Source organism: Capra hircus, chromosome 29 (assembly GCF_001704415.2).
Source record: "Capra hircus breed San Clemente chromosome 29, ASM170441v1, whole genome shotgun sequence".
Taxonomy (NCBI): domain Eukaryota; kingdom Metazoa; phylum Chordata; class Mammalia; order Artiodactyla; family Bovidae; genus Capra; species Capra hircus.
Window position 1 is genome coordinate 20,098,884 of NC_030836.1, and position 23,229 is coordinate 20,122,112.

A 23,229-nucleotide genomic window follows, 5' to 3' on the forward strand; every position below is an offset into this window, starting at 1 on the left:
ACCAGGTATAAGTGATCTCAGCTGTTACATTATCTGCAAAGTCGCTGTTCACAGAACATGGGGTGAGAGGGCTGGACCAGAGTGCCTGACTGGCGCCATCTTGTTAATTTCCCCACATACTCCAAACCTACATTTCCCACAACTTTCTCTGAAAACAAACAAAGAACACTTGAAAACTGGCTCAGCAACACCCTGCACTGAGCAACGGACAGCAGGCCCACTTGGAAGAACATGGAAGAGGCCGGGAACTCACCGGAAATCCCACCCCTGACTGGACACCCATGGTCCCACAGTAGGAACAGGACACAACATCAGAGCTTCTCCCTGAGGACCGAAGGGTTTAAACACAGCACATCAGGCAACTCGGCTTTTAAGATCTACATCTGAGAAACAGGCCCTCCAAGATATTGGCTTTTGAAAGCCACTGGAACTTGTGCCCACAAGACCCACACACCTGTCGCAATCTGAGAAGATTCTGACAGGCTCCTGCGTGAGGACTCACCGTCCCGGGCCCAGCGTGGAAGCATCAGATCAGAGTGAGCCCAGGCTTTGTGTGCCTGAGTCTCCTTCGCCTGCCGGGGAGTGTCGGCCTGAAGGCAGGTGACTGATTTAACAGCCACCTGAGGGCCCGCTGGGATGATCTCAGCAGGACAGCCCGACGGGCTGGCGGCCATCTTCGCGTGCCTCCAGGGTGTCAGTATCTCCACAAGGCGGCTTGTACGCATGTCCGGCACCCGGTTTTTCGCCTGGTGCCTGGTTTTCCGCTTGGTGGCGGGATTTGTCTGCTTCCCAGATTTACGTCTTGTGCCCTGTTTTTGCAGCTGCCACTAAGGGACAATGCTACATCTCTGGTACAGGTGGTAGTCCGGCAGGAATGTCTATATCCATGTACTCTAAAAGCTGCTGCCTCCTGGGTCGGGCTTCCAGCTGGCCTGAATTAAGACTGAAATGTTCCCTTCTGGGACACCAGCAGATCTTCACAGGGCTCTCAACTACTGAGCCACACTAAAAATTAAATAGGCTGCTTGGACAATTGCAAAGGTATGAGAGACAACCTGTGAACAAGGTAGAAAGAGACGATTTATCACCTACATGAAGCCTCTCCTTTAAGACTGGAAGAGGTGGCTGTCTTACCAGATGTACATTATGACAAAGTCAAGCAAAATGAAGAAACAAAAGAGTGTGTCTAAACAACAGCAGCGAAAAGGTAAAAACCTCAGGAAAAAACTTAAAGTTAGTGTACTCACAAGTGTTTATATTGCTATTAGGCACACCAGTTATGTGTAACTTATTTTATACATTTGTTACTTTACATAGCTAAGTGTTATATGTGTAATTTGCTTTATATATATATACACACACACTGTATTACTTTATATAATTCAAATATTTAATAATTAAATTTAACAAGCAAATATATGAAATTAAAACAGTATCTTAAAAGCATTTTTGCATCTATTAGAAGATGATTTAATGATGCACACTTTTGCTTAGGAAATTTCCAACCTTGGGACTTAAAAATATAAATATGACTTAACACTTGTTTACTAATATTACTAACATTTTTGTGTCATAAGATTAAAAAGAAGTTTAATTCCTTGGGGCGTCCTTGGTGGCTCAGACAGTAAAGCGTCTGCCTGTAGTGTGGGAGACCCACGTTCAATCCCTGTGTCAGGAAGATCCCCTGGAGAAGGAAATGGCAATCCACTCCAGTACTCTTGCCTGGAAAATTCCATGGACTGAGGAGCCTGGTAGGTTACAGTCCATGGGGTCACAAAGAGTCAGACACAACTGAGCGACTTTACTTTCTTTCACTTTAATTCCTAAATGTAGGAGACTTTTGTCTGTGTAATGATAAAAGACTATATAGGAAAACACAATAATGTTCCTTATTTTTAAAAAACAACAACTTTTTTACATTCTTCTAATACTTTCTGCTCCACAGAACAATTATTTTTATAATTTTCCTTAATGCAAATCTATAATGTTATAATTAGAAATTAAGGAAAAGAAAATAAGCCACCTCTCTGATAATAAAATTTTCTGAATAATTCAGTCACAGCATTTTTAAAATGAGAAGCTTGAATCATGTTAATGTCAAAAACCACCACAATATTGTAGAGAAATTATCCTCCGATTAAAATAATTAAAATAATTAAAATTTAAAGAAAAGATTAGTGACTAGTCCACATTCAAATACTCTGTTAGTCTAAAAGCTAGAATGATATAAAGTTCAAAAATTTTCTTAATTTTTTTTGTATAAACATACTCAGAATGCCATGAAATAAACCACTGTTTATATAAAGAGGGAAAAGAAAAGAGAGAGAAGCTTGGTCTAATAGATATCATTCATCTCTAATGTTTTGTGATCTAAGCTAAAGAGCCTCAAGTTTGATATTTAGTCTCTGACTCTCCATTCTTAGATGGTGTTCTAAGAAACATTCATCAAAATTTAATTTACTCTCCAGAATCATGCCAAAGGTATGGAAAGCATATTTGTCACTGAATAGCTTCAGAGGACATGAAACATACTGAGGCAAATGTCTTCTTAAGTCCATTAGCTGGAGAAATGAAATAGTCAGAGAACTACAAGAACAGAGGTCAGCCTCACAATTCATGTCTGTTTGCCCTCTTCACCTTGTTAGTCTGGTATTTTTGACAACTTCTAAGCCTATGAGTTATCCCGGTACAAGCCAGTGCATTTCAAGTGTCCTTTGCTTTTGAGTAACGTGAGACACTCTTTAGTGAGAGAAAGACATCATTGTAGGAGTTTCTAAATGATAGTAAGTTCATAATATAGTAGTGGATGCTGTGTTTCACACAGAGAGTATGTATGTGTGTGTCTGTGTGACTGTCAGCAGCAATGATGCAGGTGCAGAAAAACCTTTTTATTTCACATCATGTTACCAATTTTATACCAAGGATAAAGATATAAATGATTCAAAATATAATGGGCAGTCTCATGAGCTATTCTCCTGTGAACAGTTTTCCTGTGTTATCTTAAGTTTCAAGTCTAATACAAATAAGGAAATAGCCCTCAGATGGTCAACACTGAAGTCAGATTGATTATATTCTTTGCAGCCAAAGATGGAGAAGCTCTATACAATCAGCAAAAAAAGGACTGGGAGCTGACTGTGGCTAAGATCATGAACTCCTTATTGCCAAATTCAGACTGAAATTGAAGAAAGTAGGGAAAACCACTAGACCATTCAGGTATGACCTAAATAAAATCCCTTATGATTATACAGTGGAAGTGAGAACTAGATTTAAGGGTCTAGATTTGATAGATACAGTGCAAGATGAACTATGGGCGGAGGTTCCTGACATTGTATAGGAGACAGGGATCAAGACCATCCCTGTGGAAAAGAAATGCAAAAACGCAAAAAGGCTGTCTGGGGAGGCCTTACAAATAGCTATGAAAAGAAGAGAAGTGAAAAGCAAAGGAGAAAAGGAAAGATATAAGCATCTGAATGCAGAGTTCCAAAGAATAGCAAGGAGAGATAAGAAAGCCTTCCTCAGTGATCAATGCAAAGAAACAGAGGAAAACAACAGAAGAGGAAAGACTAGAGATCTCTTCAATTAGAGATACCAAGGGAACATTTCATGCAAAGATGAGCTCAATAAAGGACAGAAATGGTCTGGACCTAAGAGAAACAGAAGATATTAACAAGAGGTGGCAAGAATACACAGAAGAACTATACAAAAAAGATCTTAATGACCAAGATAATCACGATGGTGTGATCACCCACCTAGAGCCAGACATCCTGGAATGTGAAGTCAAGTGGGCCTTAGAAAGCATCACTACAAACAAAGCTAATGGAGGTGATGGAATTCCAGTTGAGCTATTTCAAATCCTGAAAGACGATGCTGTGGAAGTGCTGCACTCAATATGCCAGCAAATTTGGAAAACTCAGCAGTGGCCACAGGGCTGGAAAAGGTTAGTTTTCATTCCAATCCCAAAGAAAGGCAATGCCAAAGAATGCTCAAACTGCTGCACAATTGCACTCATCTCACATGCTAATAAAGTAATGCTCAAAATTCTCCAAGCCAGGCTTCAGCAATACATGAACTGTGAACTCCCAGATGTTCAACCTGGTTTTAGAAAAGGCAGAGGAACCAGAGATCAAATTGCCAACATCTGCTGGATCATCGAGAAAGCAAGAGAGTTCCAGAAAAACATCTATTTCTGCTTTATTGTCTATGCCAAAGCCTTTGACTGAGTGGACCACAATAAACTGTGGAAAATTCTGAAAGAGATGGGAATACCAGACCACCTGACCTGCCTCTTGAGAAACCTGTATGCAGGTCAGGAAGCAACAGTTAGAACTAGACATGGAACAGCAGACTGGTTCCAAATAGAAAAGAAGTACATCAAGGCTGTATGTTGTAACCCTGCTTATTAACTTCTATGCAGAGTACATTATGAGAAACGCTGTGCTAGAAGAAGCACAAGCTGGAATCAAGATTGCTGGGAGAAATATCAATAACCTCAGATTTGCAGATGACACCACCCTTATGGCAGAAAGTGAAGAGGCACCAAAAAGGCTCTTGATGAAAGTGAAAGAGGAGAGTGAAAAACTTGTCTTAAAGCTCAACGTTCAGAAAACGAAGATCATGGTATCTGGTCCCATCACTTCATGGGAAGTAGATGGGGAAACAGTGGAAACAATGTCAGTCAGTGTTTTTGGAGGCTCCAAAATCCTGCAGGTAGTGACTGCAGCCATGAAATTAAAAGACGCTTACTCCTTGGAACGAAAGTATGACCAACCTGCTGCTAAGTCACTTCAGTCATGTCTGACTCTGTGCGACCCCATAGATGGCAGCTCACCAGGCTCCCCCGTCCCTGGGATTCTCCAGGCAAGAACACTGGAGTGGGTTGCCGTTTCCTTCTCCAATGCATGAAAGTGAAAAGTGAAAGTGAAGTCCCTCAGTCGTGTCCGACCTAGACAGCATATTAAAAAGCAGATACATTACTTTGCCTACAATGGTCCGTCTAGTCAAAGTTATGGTTTTTCCAGTGGTCATGTATGGATGCGAGAGTTGGACTGTCAAGAAAGCTGAGTGCCAAATAATTGATGCTTTTGAACTGTGATGTTGGAGAAGACTCTTGAGAGTCCCTTGGACTGCAAGGAGATCCAACCTGTCCATCCTAAAGGAGATCAGTCATGGGTGTTCATTGGAAGGACTGATGCTAAAGCTGAAACTTCAATACTTTGGCCACCTTATGTGCAGAGTTGACACACTGGAAATACTCTGATGCTGGGAGGGATTAGGGGCAAGAGGAGAAGGAGATGACAGAGGATGAGATGGTTGGATGGCATCACCGACTCGATGGACATGAGTTGAGTGAACTCTGGAGAGTTGGTAATGGACACGGAGGTCTGCTGTGCTGTGATTCATCGGGTCGCAAAGAGCTGGACACGACTGAGCGACTGAACTGAACTGAACTGAAGAAAATTATACTCTCAGGTGCCACTTGGCACTTTCACACGTGTGATCATATTTAATCTTTACAACAACTCCCAACAATCAGTTGATTTTTTACCAGGAAATATAGGTTAGGACTTGGCAGCATAAGTAACTTTCCTTAAGGTCACAGCTGATAGTAACAAAGCAGACTCTTGAACTCAGGTCTAAGTCAAAGCTACCCACTTTCTCACTGATTCTGGGAACAAACAATAACTTAATCCTCTGAGCAGGGTCCTTTGCACATTTTTATTTAGTCCCCATGTGGCGTTTGGATGTTCAGAACTTTAAATCCAAAATTAGTAGAATAAGTTTTATTGAAACTATAAAATCTGTAAGCTGTAATTTATACTTTTTTAGCCTTAATGTGCATATACTGCATTTCTAACAAGTTATTACTGATTTGAAAACTTGTTAATATTCCTATTTATGCTGAAAAATTATTCATGACAAAAAGACATATTCTTGAAGTTGTATAGCTCACCTTTATTAGCCTATCAGACCAGGGTGACTTAATCCAACTTTAATAATTGTAATAACCCTGGCTTTGACACTGAAACTAGTAGTGAAAAGAAGATTTAATTATTTTATCTAATTATCTAATTATGCTTTTTATTGTCTCTCTGCTCCCTTCATTAGACTCTTAGCTTCTTGAGAACAGAATTAAAGTCCTTTTTTCTCCTCTTATCCCCAGGACTTGGCACATCACATGGCTTATATTAGATGTTTGATACTTGTTTAATTAGTATTGCTTGAATGTTTCTGTGCATTAACTTTATTGAAGGAAAGTGATATTATTGAATGTAATGATAAAAATTAGTGTTATGAAAGATTAATAAGTCAATTCTATAATGTATATAGAATTATATTAAAAATTAGTAGCCAATGAAAGCATTAAGTGATAATTTAATTTGTCCCAGTATAAGTTTTCTCACTGTTCTGTGTAGCATTTTCAACGGTCGCTTCCCTGATTTGCTGAGTAATTTGGATAGGCTCTAGTACCCTTGTTGTTCAGTCCCTAAGGCATGTCTGACTGTGACCCTGTGGACTGTACCATGCCAGGCTTCCCTGCGCTTCACTATCTCCTGGAGTTTGCTCAGACTCATGTCCATTGAGTCAGTGATGTACCCAATTTTGGGTAAGACACCAATCTAGATATCATGGTGAAGATATTCATTTAGATACAATTGATACTTAAATCAATAGACATTTGAGTAAAGAAGATTACTTTCCATTATGTGAACCTCATTCAATCAGTTGAAAGTTGTTAGAAAAGATTAAAGTCATTGAGAAAAAGGAAATTCAGCCTACATACTTGCCTTTAGACTCAAGTTACAACATCACCTCTTCCTTGAGTTTCTAGCCTGCCTGGCTGCCTTGCAGATTTCAAATTTGCCAGTCTCTACAATTCTGTGAGATACTGCCTTAAAAAATATATCCATATCTCTCTATATCTTTATCTATATCCATATCTGTATCTATATCTATTCCTGTTAGACACCCATACACACACATCCTATTTATTCTATTTTTTTTCTGGAGGATCATGACTTCTATAACTGCTATATAGGCAATATTTTATCAGTCTTAGTCTTTTCTTTGACCTTTACTTAGGAGAGTAGTGGTAACTCTTTGTAGTCCCTCCCTTTTTTCTTTCTTATGTCTGGAGTCCTGAGAAGAAAACATCTATCTGTAACTGTTTCAAAGTAAAGCAGATATTATGAGACATGATGGTTTCTCTATAACAACCTATCAGAAATAAGACAATCCTAGGGTTTTAAGACCAGTTCCATATCTCACTAGTTGCATAGTTTGAGTGAATTAAGCTAGTTCAATTATTTTTGAGACAGGGTTTTTATAATCATCAAAATTAATACATAAAAAGTAAGATCCTTAGCATGAAGTGAAAAAGAAATAATCAATATTATTATTGGCTATTTCATCCAGTCATGAAAATAAAATGTCAGTGAAAGATTTCCTTGTGTTTTATTACTACGGCTACACTTATATTCCCTACAATCGATTGCTACTGACATTGCAGGGCCATTTTACACTGATGTTTTTTAAATTCCCTTCTTAATGATAGAAGAAGTTTGATGAGTCAAGTTCATGATAGTTTTCTGGAACAGATAATATGACAAAAGAGTAAAAGGTTACAAACAAGATTCTAGTGTGTAGGAATTGTTTTGGTCCAACCTAGTCTATTAGCACAGATAATTACAAACTATGCACCATGGATATTGACTGAGGACTTTTTGTGCTGTGACAAATTTTGTTTTAAATGTCTGATCTAGGGCCTTTTATTTTAGACGATATCCCAACAAGTAGGCAGCACTTTTTATGGTGCCGTCAGAATAGTTTTCAGCTGAATCCCTCTTTTATTCTTTAACATGTATCACTGTGGATTGCATCTCCATAGTCTCTTGGGGCAGAATGGCTCAAACAAAGCAAGGTTCACATCTGCCTTTGACTCATCTGTCTTCACATGCAGTTTTCACTCCTTCACTTGCCGTGATCCAAAATCCTGCAGAAAAAGGCGCTGATCTGATTCATCTCCGTCATGTGGATGTCTCCGCTCCACTGCTGTTGCAGTCATACCTACCTTATATCATGCTCATGACAGCATGCTCAATGCAATGAAAGGAAATAGGACTAAAGACAGTCATCACAGATACTAAAGGGCTCCACCTTTATAACTGAATAGTTGTTTATGCCTTAGTCACAATAAGTATAACCTGCTTACTGAAATCAGAATTATAGTCCTGAGCTTTGGATTTTAAAGCTGAGACTTTTGCAAGATGTTGCTTCCCTATACCTTGATAAAATCCAAGGTACCACACCCACTGTTGACTCCATATCCAAATGATATTTAACGCTTTCTTTGTTACTCACAGAATAAAGCTTTTGTTTACCATTCACTTTTATAGACAGGATGAGTCACACAGTGAGATCTTCTAGGGATATTCTTAAAGAAAAAAAAAAAGTCCTTTTTTGGTAAAAATGGAAAGCTATTTAATCCCTGCTCCCTTCTTTCCTATTTGGGATGCTCTCCTGTAAGAATGTAATGGTGGGAGATATAGCTGAAATACTGGGACCATGAAGAAAGATATTGACAGTCTTCTTTGGACATCATGAAAAACTGTGATGCCTCTGAGTTATTCATGATATTGCTAAGTGACTATACCAAAGCTAACATTTCCTAATGCATATCTTTCATTGAGTGACATAGCATTTATTTTGTTAGATCTGTTTTAGTTGAAGATCGTGTTTCTTGAAGATGAAAAATTTTCATTGATCTAGTTCCCTTCTTGTTCCTTGGAGAGGGTTGAGACCTGGACTGGTAGATTGATATCTGGAAGCAGCTTAGGGGAGACAGAGATGGATCAGGAGGAGGAAAAACTCTTATGTCCAAATAGAAAAAAAATGTCATTTTAAATCATTTTAATCTCAAGAGTTATATAAAAAGCGAAAACAGTGTTTTACATATAGTCCAAGAGGTACATCTGTGTCTTGGTATAAGAGACAAACCAAACAGTTTCAGAGAATCTCCAGAAAGAGGAATAGATACCAGAGCAAGGTCAAGTAAGGAAGTTAAATAAATCCAGTGAAAAAACTAGGATGCCCAAGGCTGGTAGTAATTGGATTTCTTTCTACCACCAAAGGAGTTAGTGAGTCTACTGTGATTAAGAGAGATGTGTGAATTCTTGTTTCTAAAATCCCAATACCCTTTTAATTCCTCTGTGACTCTTATTCCATACATTCTCTTGAGTAAAGGAGAGAGGGGTCACAGGCATCAGAGAGCTTTAGATATGTAATTCCCTGGTATCTTTTTAAAGATCATCAGAAATATCAGCCTTCTTGTCCAGCAAGTGAGGGGCCAAGAAAATACGCATGACAGTTCCTTATACCGCACTTAATAAAATCAAGTTAAAAAGCCTTGACTTACTGAAAATCTTCTATGAACTTGGCCCTGGAACTTTTATTACCTCTTTCACCAATAAGAATGCCATATTGTATAAAGATTTTTATTTAATCCACTACACACTTAAAGCAAAGGGCACTCTTTCCCTTGAGCTACCTTATTCTTTTGAAAGTGATCTTGCACATTTCATATTCTATAGTTATTTCACTAACATAATATGAAATAAATATCCATTGTTTTTCTCCAGAGTATGGTCATCAATAAGATTCTAGGTTATAGAAATCCTCACTTAGAGTGAAATATTATTTATCCCTGTGTCATTTGTCAAGCCCTGTTGGAATTTATGAATAGATTCATCATCTGCTGCATCAATCCGGGTCATTAGTTCAAGCAACAGAAAACAAGTCTAGCTAATAGAAGCAGAAAATGTATTCAGAAGTTACCAGACAGCTCTTAGAATCTTTAGGAGAGAAGTGGAACCAAAGCAGAGGACCAGTATTATAAATTATGGTGCCGTGCTGCCCTGGCACAAACACTAGCATTGTTTCCCCTGGGAAAGGACACAGGAGCTTAATCCATCTGCCTTTGGAAAGGTCACCCCTGATGCTTCTGCAATCTGTTTTAACTCATGCCAGCCTCAGCAGAAGAGCTTCTGGATGGACCTCAATACTTTACATCACCAGCATATTACTCAAGTTGGAGCTGAATGCCTGTGATTAGAGTGCCAGGATTATGCCAATTAGTCTTACTGCTGGAGAGGTCAGGAGATTAAATATATAGCATTTTATATTTTTGATAGAGGACTTTGTTTCATGAGGAAGAGTATTCCTAAATGCGGGAAAGAAATTCAGAGTCTCAATTGCCAAATGAATGGCAAACATAGCAGCTAATCATTTTTCCCCCTTTACTACTGATTGTCTGCTTCGGTTATAATTTTCTGTCTTCTGTGAGAAAAATAATATATGAATATAATTGATTCACTGTCAGTGAGAAAATATATTCAGAGGGTGATTAACTTGTTGAGTAAATGGTACACTCTTGCTTCCAACCCATGGAAGACTTCAAAACTCATCTCATTTCTCTGATTGCCTTCTGTGGTCAAGGATACATATTTAAGATTTTTGATTTTGATTATTACAACAAAATATGCTCTACTTAAAAGTTTAAGTAGAGTATACAGCAAATGGGCGATGCATCTGTGTCCTGATTTGGTTGACATCAACCTGAACCTGGATGAGACAAGTGGGTATTGAACTCATATCCCTGTCTTCAGGATGATTTCACACCTCCTTTCCAGCAGAACCCAAGCCAGAACTTCACATGAAACTGACAGTAATGGTTTGAGTCAAATGAACAACCTGTTGTAGGATAAACTGTCTGTTCAGACCTGGGACTAAAGCAGTGATGACATTCACAAAGGGTACTCCTGTAGTAAGATAGGAAAATCTGTTAGGCTAATTAATGTCAGTGAGAGGTGAAGAGGTTATGTGGCAAATAGGAGGACCGTATCCGGGGAGCCCATGTGTGAGAGTATGCAGAGATTTCTTACAATAACCGAGTCATAAGAGAGACTCTCTTGTAAGTGATTCTGGTTACAACATAGCACTCCATTCTCTCTGCTGATACAAGAAAAATACCTCTCCTCTTCCCTTAAGATTTTTTTTTTATTAACTGTGACACTGGCTTGGCTACATCCATTGCAGAGGTCAGTGCAACATGGAAATGTAAGCCTGCTTGTTCACAAGGCAGCAAAACTATGCTGTTAATGGTACTCAAATATGATATGTTTTCCTTCCTTCAGTATCCACTCTCTTTCTCTACCTGTCATGGCAGTTTTTAATTATTAGATAGGTACTTGCTAAGATGCTTCAATTGTGTCTGTCTCTTTGCGACACTGTGGACTGTAGCCCACCAGGCTCCTCTGTGCATGGGATTCTCCAAGCAAGAATACTGGAGTGAGTTGCCATGCCCTCCTACCGGGATCTTCTCTACCCAGAGATCAAACCCATGTCTCTTATGTCTCCTGCATTGACCGGAGGGTTCTTTACCACTAACACCACCTGGGAAACCCAATATTAGCTAATAGTATTCTAACTAAAGAAAAAAAGAAACTTTATTCACATAAATTTTACTATTAACTTTTGCACTGTACAATGTTGTGTTAAAATGTTTTATATTTATTTAGATTTTTAAGTGCTTTAGTTATAATTTTAAATGTTTTAATGTTCAAATATTAAGGGCTTTAAATAAGAACCTTATTTTTTAAGCTCCCCTATGGAGCTGGTAAAGAAGCTGCCTGCAGTATGGGAGATCTGGGTTCAATCCCTGGGTTGGGAAGATGCCCTAAAGAAGGGAACAGCTACCCACTCCAGTATCCTGGCCTGGAGAATTCCACCGACTGTATAATCCATGGGCTCGCAAGTCAGACACTACTGAGCAACTTTCACTTTTAAAAAAAAATGTTTTAAAAATTATTTTTAAAAGTTTTCAATAACACTGAACTCTTGCAGAATCACTGAAACTGCACAATTTGTGTTTCAGAGCTCCTGGTGGCCTATGTGTTTTGTTCTTATCATAGCAGCAGAAATGCACACACTTTACCCAGATCTTATTTATCCTCTTGATGCAGGCAAATCCTACCAATACTCTCAGCTTAAGTAAGGAGTGAAAGGAAAACAAAGTACAGGTTGCCCGGTTTTCCCCCCTTTTTCTTTCTGTCGTCTTTTCCAGATCACTGATTGGCTAGTACAGGAAAAAGAAATGAGTAGGAAAGAGTATGACCCGGTTACTTGGTTATTCATGGTTCTTAGAACACCACTGCTTTCTTTCTGGATTTGAAGCAAGTAGTAGATATAACATGCTGACCTTGTAGTGACTTTTGATTATCACGAAACTCATGGGTCTCCCATAATTCTGAGCCCACAGAGCATCATGACGATATACATAAAAGGTGGCAGCAAGGGAGCAAGGCCAGGGTCAGACATGTTGTGCCCAGCTTCTCTGTCCTCGTGAAACTTCCATTGTTCACCAGACTTTAGGCAGAGAAAGACAAGCTCAAAGATAGCTGTATTAAGAATTTAAAGGTGTCTCCATGAAGCTACCCTGATTTCTCTGTAGGAGACTCCCAAGGCAGGGTTTTTTGTGTCTATGTTGTTGTACTGAAATATCAGTCACTGTTGTCCCTCTCTCTCTCCCTCACCCCTCGGTTGCTCTCTCTTTCTTACCCTTTGTCCATTTTCCTGGTACTTCACCATTCTGGCCTAAGTTTGAAAATTGGAAAAGTGAAGCACAAGATAATTAGAAGTCTTGGGTGCTCTGAAATCACACTCTCCCCTCACATCTACTTCAACTTTGGCCAAAGCTTGTATGGCATATACAACTAAGATCATTTCTTATTTGTGAATATCTCGGTGCCATACCATGCTTAGTCACTCAGTCACGCCTGACTCTCTGTGACCTCATGAGCTGTAGCCCACGAGGCTCCTCTGTCCCTGGGAATTCTCCAGGCAAGAATGCTGGAGTGGGTTGCCATGCCCTCCTCCAGATCTTCCCAACCCAGGGATCGAACCCAGGTCTCCCACATTGCAGGCAGGTTCTTTACTGTCTGAGCCAATAGGGAAGTGCTGAATATCTCTGTAGTATCCCTTATTAAGAAACCCTCAGAGAATGTCACCCTCGAGAGCCCATATATGCTCTGACGTGCTGCAAATCTGTAAAAGACAAACAATCCTATTCCCCCTGGTTGCCTCCTCCGTTCCTCTCCATCAGGCCCCCAGCTGCAGTATTGCACGAGCGCTGCATGTGTACAGTTTACATGGCTGGACATTGTCTGTAATCTCTTGGTCCAAATTTCACTCATCTCACAGATACTTACTGTAAAATTTCCATCCCTATAAATGACACATGCTTCTGTAACATAAACATATTCAGACTAGAAGATAACTTACTTCACAGATCTGTAAAGCATTTATGAACTTTGCTGTTTTGAAAGGACATGGAAATACCATGCTTCATATGAAGTATGTTCCTGTGAAGTTCTGTGCAAATCAAAATGTTACAAATCAGATTTTAGGGAAATTCAAGGAATGTGATATTTAAATAAATATAGTGAGTTTACTTGTAAAAGGATAATCGTTCTCTAATATGTGTTCTTTGGGCATTTATAATTTTTATTTATGGAAATTTTCCTGTACATCTGTTTAGATGAGCAAATCATTTTATTTATACCATTTATATCTTTTGCTCTGCTCTGAGTATCTGTAACAAAGCTATGAGGGCCTCCCAGGTGGTTCAGTAGTAAAGAATCTACCCGCCAGTGCCGGAGTGAAAAAGTTTATGTGTTAGGCGCTCAGTCTTGTCCGATTCTTTATAACCTCTTGAACTATAGCCCACCAGGCTCCTCTCTCCATGGAATTCTTCAGCCAAGAATATTGAAGGGTAACCATTCCCTTCTCCAAGGGATCGTCCCAACCCAAGGACTGAACCCGGGTCTCCTGCATTGCAGGCAGATTCTTTACTCTCTGAGCCACCAGGGAAACCAGAGGAATGGGTTAATCCCTGGGTTGGAAAGATCCTCTGGAGAAGGAAATGGCAACTCCAGTGAAAAATCCCATGAACAGAGGTGCCTGGTAGGCTATAGTCCATGGGGGCTTAAAGAAGTCTGACAGGACTTAGCAACTAAATAACAGCAATGCGTGTTGAAATGAGATATCCCAATAGGAAACAGAGCACCATTCATAAACTTTTACAACACCACATAGTATGATTGTTATATTATTAAATGAGACAGAAATAAAAGGTACTTTGTAAAGAAAAATCTTTTTACTTACAAACTTTCATTTTCTCCTGGTTGATATCACAGATTTCAAAAATGTGCAGATAAATTCTGGGCACCTATTTCAGAGTATTGTTGTGCATTTCTAAAACTGTGTATACAGTTGGAAGTGGATATTTAAAATTATGCAGAAGGCTTCAGTCTGACTGCAGAACTTAGTTTGGCTGCCTAATTATAAGTAGGTCCAGATGCCGACCTTAGCTCAAGAATGACAATGTTTTCTAGACTGTATCATTCATTTTGTTACTACCATTTCCTAGGCAAATGTAAGCTGCTAAGGAAAGTTATGTTTTTTGTTTTTTGTTTTTTTTTCATCTAAAGTCTAACTAAATGCACAGATATTTTTTTCATTCTCACTCCTGCAATTAAAATGTCAAAATTCAGGTATGAAACTTTGCACATCACATCTATTTATTTGTATCAAGAAAGAGACATTGATTTTAAAAATAATGCAGGGCAAGTTTTGTATTTTATTAACAAGCTTTAATATTTTAGGTTGACATTTATGGATGCTTTGCTGAGAATTATTTCATATTACAATTTATAGGCCAGTTCAGTCGCTCAGTTCTGTCCGACTCTTTGCGACCCCATGAATCACAGCACTCCAGGCCTCCCTGTCCATCACCCACTCCTGGAGTTCACTCAAACTCATGTCCATAGAGTCAGTGATGCCATCCAGCCATTTCACCCCCTGTCATCCCTTTCTCCTCCTGCCCCCAATCCCTCTCAGCATCAGGGTCTTTCCCAATGAGTCAACTCTTCACAGGAGGCGTCCAAAGTATTGGAGTTTCAGCTTCAGCATCAGTCCTGCCAATGAACACCCAGGACTGATCTCCTTTAGGATAGACTGGTTGGATCTCCTTACAGTCCAAGGGTCTACCAAGAGTCTTCTCCAATACCACAGTTCAAAAGCATCAGTTCTTCGGCACTCAGCTTCCTTCACAGTCCAGCTCTCACATCCATACATGACCACTGGCAAAACCATAGCCTTGACTAGACGGACCTTTGTTGGCAAAGTAATATATCTGCTTTTTAATATACTATCTAGGTTGGTCACAAATTTCCTTCCAAGGGGTAAGCATCTTTTAATTTCCTGGCTGCAGTGACCATCTGCAGTTATTTTGGAACCCAAAAAAATAAAGTCTGACACTCTTTCCACTGTTTCCCCATCTATTAGCCATGAAGTGATAGGACTGGATGCCATGTCTTAGTTTTCTGAATGTTAAGCTTTAAGCCAACTTTTTCACTCTCCTCTTTCACTTTCATCAAGAGGCTTTTTAGTTCATCTTCACTTTCTGCCATAAGGGTGCTGTCATCTGCAAATCTGAGGTTATTGATATTTCTCCTGGCAATCTTGATTCCAGCTTGTGCTTCTTCTAGCCCAGCGTTTCTCATGATGTACTCTGCATAGAAGTTAAATAAGCAGGGTGACAATATACAGCCTTGACGTACTCCTTTTCCTATTTGGAACCAGTCTGTTGTTCCATGTCCAGTTCTAACTGTTGCTTCCTGACCTGCATACAGATTTCTCAAGAGGCAGGTCAGGTGGTCTGATATTCCCATCTCTCTCAGAATTTTCCACAGTTTATTGTGATCCACACAGTCAAAGGCTTTGGCATAGTCAATAAAGCAGAAAAAGATGTTTTTCTGGAATTCTCTTGTTTTTTGGATGATCCAGTGGATGTTGGCAATTTGATCTCTGGTTCCTCTGCCTTTTCTAAAACCAGCTTGAACATCTGGAAGTTCACAGTTCATGTATTGCTGAAGCCTGGCTTGGAGAATTTTGAGCATTACTTTACTAGCATGTGAGATGAGTGCAATTGTGTGGTAGTTTGAGCAATATTTGGTATTGCCTTTCTTTGGGATTGGAATGAAAACTGACCTTTTCCAGTCCTGTGGCCACTGCTGAGTTTTCCAAATTTGCTGGCATATTGAGTGTAGCACTTCCACAGCATCATCTTTCAGGATTTGAATTGCTCAACTGGAATTCCATCACCTCCATTAGCTTTGTTCCTAGTGATGCTTTCTAAGGCCCACTTGACTTCGCATTCCAGGATGTCTGGCTCTAGGTGAGTGACCACACCATCGTGATTATCTGAGTCAAGCTCTTTTTGTACAGTTCTACTGTGTATTCTTGCCACCTCTTCTTAATATCTTCTGCTTCTGTTAGATCTATACCATTTCTGTCCTTTATTGAGCCCATCTTTGCATGAAATGTTCCCTTGGTATCTCTAATTTTCTTGAAGAGATCTCTAGTCTTTCCCATTCTGTTGTTTTCCTCTATTTCTTTGCATTGATCCCTGAGGAAGGCTTTCTTATCTCTCCTTGCTATTCTTTGGAACTCTGCATTCAGATATTTGTATCTTTCCTTTTCTCCTTTGCTTTTCACTTCTCTTCTTTTCACAGATATTTGTAAGGCCTCCCCAGACAGCCATTTTGCTTTTTTGCACTTCTTTTCCATGGGGATGGCCTTGATCCCTGTCTCTTCTGCAATGTCAGGAACCTCCATCCATAGTTCATCAGGCACTCTGTCTATCAGATCTAGTCCCTTAAATCTATTTCTCACTTCCACTGTATAATCATAAGGGATTTGATTCAGGTCATACCTGAATGATCTATTGGTTTTCCCTACTTTCTTCAATTTAAGTCTGAATTTGGCAATAAGGAGTTCATGATCTGAGCCACAGTCAGCTCCCGGTCTTGTTTTTGCTGACTGTATAGAGCTTCTCCATCTTCGGCTGCAAAGAATATAATCAATCTGATTTTGATGTTAACCATCTGGTGATGTCCATGTGTATAGTCTTCTTTTGTGTTGTTGGAAGAGAGTGTTTATTATGACCAGTGCGTTCTCTTGGCAAAACTATAGGTACTTGAGTGCTCTTCTGTGTTTATTAACGTTGCTTGGAGGTTTGTTAGTTCCTAGAAAGGAAGAATAGATACCTTTCACATTAAAATACTATAAGATTTATATTAATAACTATGAATAGTGATGGTGATAAATAATATTGGTAGTGATATTTGTGCACATTGTGTGTGTGTGTGTGTATAGAAGTCAGTGTCTACATTTTCTATTTTCAAGGTTTCTATTATTAAAAATTGACTCCCATTAGCTGTATAGCCTAAAAATATCTGAGAGACATTTATACAACCTCTTGTATTATAGCTAGTTTCTAATTTTCCTGGTTTTGATTCTGAAATGGCACAGATTATTAAAATAGCACTGATTTATTAAAGAGTTTTACTTTCAGAAATGAACATTACTAGATTTAAATGACACTAGGTCTTAGACATATTCAAATGTGAGAAAAATCTTTAGATCAAAGAAATTCAATATGTATTTATATCCTCAAGTATATAATGAGCTCCTTTAGGGCAGAAATTGATCATTTTAATTTCCTTTCATTGTTTTCAGACGGTGAAAAATGGGCAAATCATTACTAATCAAAGAAATGTGACCTGTGTTTCTAAAGCAGGTAGTTTTGCTTTGTTTTTTATGACTTTTAATTTCTTTTTTTTTCAGTTTTTCAATTTTGTTTTTTGGTCTCTCCTTGTGGCATATGGAAATTTATTTCCCTGGCCGGGGATCAAACCTGTGTCAGTTGCACTGGCAGCATGGAGTCTTAACCACGGGACCCTCAAGGAAGTCCTTAACTTTATTTTTAAAGTCTGGATAGTTTTAGTTTATGTAACTGTGCTGTGTGAAAATTATTGATTGCATCTAAAGGGCTAAGTAGTATATATAAAATAAGTTACAAGGGTATATTGTAGAAGAGAGGTTATATTTAATATTTCAGCCAGTATGTTAAATAACTATAAATGGAATATAATCTTTAAAAAATTATGCATGAGTTTTTGTATACCTGTAACTTACATAATATTGTATGTCAATTCTATATCAATAAAGGAAAAGAGCTCTGTACCGGCAACTCGGGCACATCTCTCTGTTGCACATCTGCAGCTGAGCACAGCACTGAGGGGAAGGTTGTTCTAACTGTGGACCTCAGATGGGGTGGACACCTGCATTGATAGCATGAGCAGCTTCCAGGGCCTCGGACTCAGGGCTCACCACGTACATGAGACATGTCTGTAGCAATAAGCAGACAATCTTGTAGGATGTATTGTCATTAGCTATGTCAGTCAGTCTTTGCTTTGACAGCAGCTGGAATTTGTAGAGCACAACAGCTTGTTCTAAAGTAACAGACTTCCAGTGGTAGGAGGGGTTTTAGAATCCTGCAGGAGCAATGGATATATTGGAATTGTGAATTCACACTGGTTCTTTGGTGCTTCTTTCTGGATGTATCTAGGGAAAAATGTGTTAGGTGAAAGTCTTGACAGTGGGGATATGAGTATGAGTTGGGTGCAAGTGTTACACTTGAGAATGTTAGAGGACAGTTGTTGTTCATTGTTGTTCAGTTGCTAAGTTGTGTCGAACTCTTTGAGACCCCATGAACTGCAGCACACCAGGCTTCCCTATCCTTCATTGCCTCCTACAGTTTACTCAAGCTCATGTGCAGTGAGTCAGTGATGCCATCCAACCGTCTCATCTTCTGTCACCTCCTTCTCCTCTAGCCCTCAATTTTCCCCAGCATCAAGGTCTTTTCCAGTGAGTCGGCTCTTTGCATCAGGTGGCCAAAGCATTGGCGCCTCAGCTTCAGGATCAGTCCTTCCAATGAATATTCAAGGTTGATTTCCTTTAGGGTTAACTGGTTTGGTCTCTTTGCTGTCCAGGGGACTCTCAAGAGCCTTCTCCAGATGACAGTTATTCATGGCTTAAACTGTAAATCAGGATACTCCAATCTTTATATGTTAATGTACTTAATTTTCACAATAATATTAAGAAATGAGAAAGAAATGCTGTCATTATGCTACTTTATAAATGAGAAGTCTTTGAATTAGAAAAGTTAAGTAGTTTCCCCAACATGAAACCAGGTTCATCTGATTCTAAATTCTAGACTTTTGAGTCCCATGCTTTACTATTTACAACAATCATTGTTCTCCTTTCTGAAGGAGATGGAGGGGATGTTGTTGTTGTTCAGTCTCAATCGTGTCTAACTCTGCAACCCCATGGACTACAGCACACCAGGCTTCCCTGTCCTTTATCTCCCAGAGTTTCCTGAAACTCATGTTCATTGAGTTGGTGATGCCATCCAACCATCTCCTCCTCTGTCATTCCCTTATATTTGAGAATTATTTCTACTGTTTTCATCAGTGCTATTTTGGATGCCTTGTCTTCCTAACTTTTTCCTTGACTTGCCACAAGGGGGCATCCTTAGAATTCTAAGGACAGGTGGAAAAAAGTGAACAGTGGGAAGAAATCCTTGATTTCCCCTTAGACTCAAAAGTGTGAAAACCGCTAGATTCTCAGAGTACACCCCAAACCAGCAGCATTAGCATTACTGAGAACTTATTTAAAATGCATATTATTAGATTGCTCACCACTCTACTGTATCAAATCTCCAGATATGGAGCCCAGTAATTTGTGAGTGTATCAATATGCCTTTCAGGTGACCCTCATTCATGGCAAAAATTTAGAACCAGTGATCTCTTGGTTTTCTTATAGCAAATATGTGCTTTTATTCATTAATAGTACATAGTTTTTCTTTAATTTCTCTACTCTCTGAGAACCACTACTTTAAAATTGAATATCTTTTTCAAACTGAGGATTATGACCTGTAAATGTACACATTATCAATTTATGGACCTGTAGGGAGAATATATAAGAGAATATCAAAGTATGTTACACTTTGTAAGAGAAAAGTCCCTTTGTGAAATTCTGTCTTTACATAGATCATGATGTAATATGTGTGTCTTCCTGTCCATGGTCAAAAAGCTACCGAATGGTTTGAAAACAAAATGAGATACACTGTCTTTTTTAAAAATGTATTTTACTGAAGTATAGTTGATTTACAATGTTGGGTTAATTTCTGCTGTAAAGGAAACTGATTCAGTTATGCATATATTAATATATACATTATTTTCATATATTTTTTCTATTATGATCTGTCACAGAATATTTAATATAATTCCCTGTGGTAATAAGTAGGACCTTAATATTTATCCATTCAATGTGTAATATTTTGCATTTGCTAATCCCAAACTCCCAATCCATCCTTCTCCCCCTACCCTCCCCCTTGGGAACAGCAAGTCTGCTCCATGAGTCTGTTTCTATTTCATCAATAAGTTCATTTGTCTCATATTTTAGATTACATATTTTAGATTATATAAGTAATGTTATATTTGTTTTGTCTTTTCTTTAAGGTTTTTAAGTTATTGTCTTTCTTTAAAATTGCATTTTTAATATTTATTTATTTATGTTTGGCTGTGTTGGGTCTGCATTGCTGCATGGGCTTTTTCTCCAGTTGCAGGAAGTGGGGGCTGCTCTCTAGTGGCAGGGTGCAGTCTTCTTACACTGGAGACTTCTCCTGTTACAAAGCATCGGCTCTAGGGCACGTGAGCTTCAGTAGGTGTGGCTCCTGGGTCCCAGAGTGCAGGCTCAACAGGTGTGGTATACGGGCTTAGTGGCTCCGTGGCATGTGTGGTCTTCCCAGATCAGGGATCAAACCCATGTGTCCAACATTGGCAGACAAATTCTTTACCATTGAGCCACCAGGGAAGTCTCTGTCCTTCTCTTCCTGACTTAACTTCACTTAGTATGATAATCTCTAGTTCCATCTATGTTGCTGCAAATGGCATTATCTCATTTATTTTCATGACTGAGTGGTACCCTCATATGTGTGTGTGTGTGTGCCTTTGTGTATGGATATCAGTTCAGTTCAGTTCAGTCACTCAGTCATGTCCACCTCCTTGCAACCCCATGGACTGCAGCACACCAGGCTTCCCTGTCCATCACCAACTCCTGGAGTTACTCAAACTCATGTCCATTGAGTCATCAGGGTCTTTTTGTGTGAGTCAACTCTTTGTATCAGGTGGCCAAAGTATTGGAGTTTCCGTTTCAGCATCAGTCCGTCCAATGAATATTCAGGGCTGATTTCCTTTTAGGATGAATTGATTGGATTTCCTTGCTGTCCAAGGGACTCTCAAGAGTCTTCTCTAACACCACAGTTCAAAAGCATCAATTCTTTGGTGCTCAACTTTCTTTATAGCCCAACTCTCACATCCAAACATGACTACTGGAAAAGCCATAACTTTGACTAGATGGACCTTTGTTGGCAAAGTAATGTTGCTGCTTTTTAATATGCTATCTAGGTTGGTCATAACTTTTCTTCCAAAGAGCGAGTATCTTTTAATTTCATGTCTGCAATCATCAACTGCAGTGATTTTTGGAGCCTCCCAAAATAAAGTCTGTCACTATTTCCACTGTTTCCCCATCTATTTGTCATGAAGTGATAGGACTGGATGTCATGATCTTAGTTTTCTGAATGTTGAGTTTTAAGCCAACTTTTTAATTCTCCTCTTTCACTTTCAAGAGGCTCTTTAGTTCTTCACTTTCTGCCATAAGAGTGGTATCATCTGCATATCTGAGGTTCTTGATATTTCTCCCGGCAATCTTGATTCCAGCTTGTGCTTCATCTAGCCTGGCATTTCTCATGATGTACTGTGCATATCAGAGTAAACAAGCAGGGTGACAATATACAGCCTAGACATACTCCTTTCCCGATTTGGAACCAGTCTGTTGTTCCATAAACAGTTCTGTTGTTCCATAAACAGTTCTGTTGCTTCTTGACCTGCATATGGATATCTCAGGAGGCAGGTCAGGTGGTCTGGTATTCCCATCTCTTTAAGGATTTTCCATAGTTTATTGTGATCCACACAGTTGAAGGCTGTGGCATAGTCAATAAAGCAAAGGTAGATGTCTTTCTGTAACTCTCTTGCTTTTTTGATGATCCAGCAGATGTTGGCAATTTAATCTTTGGTTCCTCTGCCTTTTCTAAATCCAGCTTGCCTATCTGGAAGTTCACGGTTCACGTACTTTTGCAGCCTGGCTTGGAGAATTTTGAGCATTACTTTGCTAGCATGGGAAAGGGAAAGAGAAGTCGCTCAGTCGTGTCCAACTCTTTGCGACCCCGTGGACTGTAGCCTACCAGGCTTCTCTGTCCATGGGATTCTCCAGGCAGGAATACTGGAGTGGGTTGCCATTTCTTTCTCCAGGGGATCTTCCCAACCCAGGGATTGAACCTGGGTCTCCTGCATTGCAGGCAGACGCTTTACCCTCTGAGCCACCAGGGAAGCCCTTGCTAGCGTGTGAGATGAGTGCAATTGTAGAACCCCACCATACAGCCTCTAGAACTTACACAGGACTGGGAAACAGACTCTTGGAGGGCACAAAGAAAACCTTTCATGTATGTGTATAGGCTTCCCCAATGACTCAGCAGGTAAAGACTCTGCCTGCAGCGCAGGAGATCTAGGAGATGCAAGTTCGATACCTGGGTCAGGAGCATTCCTTGGAGAAGGAAATGGCAACCTACTCCAGATTCTGGCCTGAGAAGTTCTATGGACAGAGGAGTCTGGTGGGCTACAGTCTAAAGGATTGCAAAGAGTTGAGTACAACTAAGCAAATAAGCACGTGTACACGAGAACACACACACACATATGACATCTTATTTTTCCATTTATGTGGTGATGAACATTTAGGTTGCTTCCATGTCTTGGCTATTGTAAATAGTGCTGCTATGAACATTGCGGTGCATATATCTTTTCAAATTAGAGTTTCCTCTGAATGTATGTCCAGGACTAGAATTTCTGGATCACAGGCAACTCTATGTTTAATTTTTTTAAGAACCTTCACATTCTCTATAGTAGTTGCACCAGTTTGCATTCCTACCAACAGTGTAGGAAGATTCCCTTTTCTCCATACCCCCTCCAGAATTTGTTATTTGTAGACTTTTTAAAGATGGTCATCCTGACAGGTGAGAGATGGTAAAAATGAGATACAGTCTTGATAATATATCGCCATGACAGTGCCTGAGCTGAGAAGGATGAAGTGAATGTAGGAAGAATGTTCATCTTAGAAGGTTAGAATACAGAGAAGGAACTTTGTCATGGAATT

At 39.4% G+C, this 23,229-nt stretch overlaps 1 non-coding gene across 1 annotated transcript; it reads right to left on the minus strand.

The window, feature by feature from the left end:
* TRNAC-GCA lies at nucleotides 22,338-22,409 on the minus strand. Its single transcript has one exon. It is a non-coding gene; the product is annotated as a tRNA-Cys (tRNA).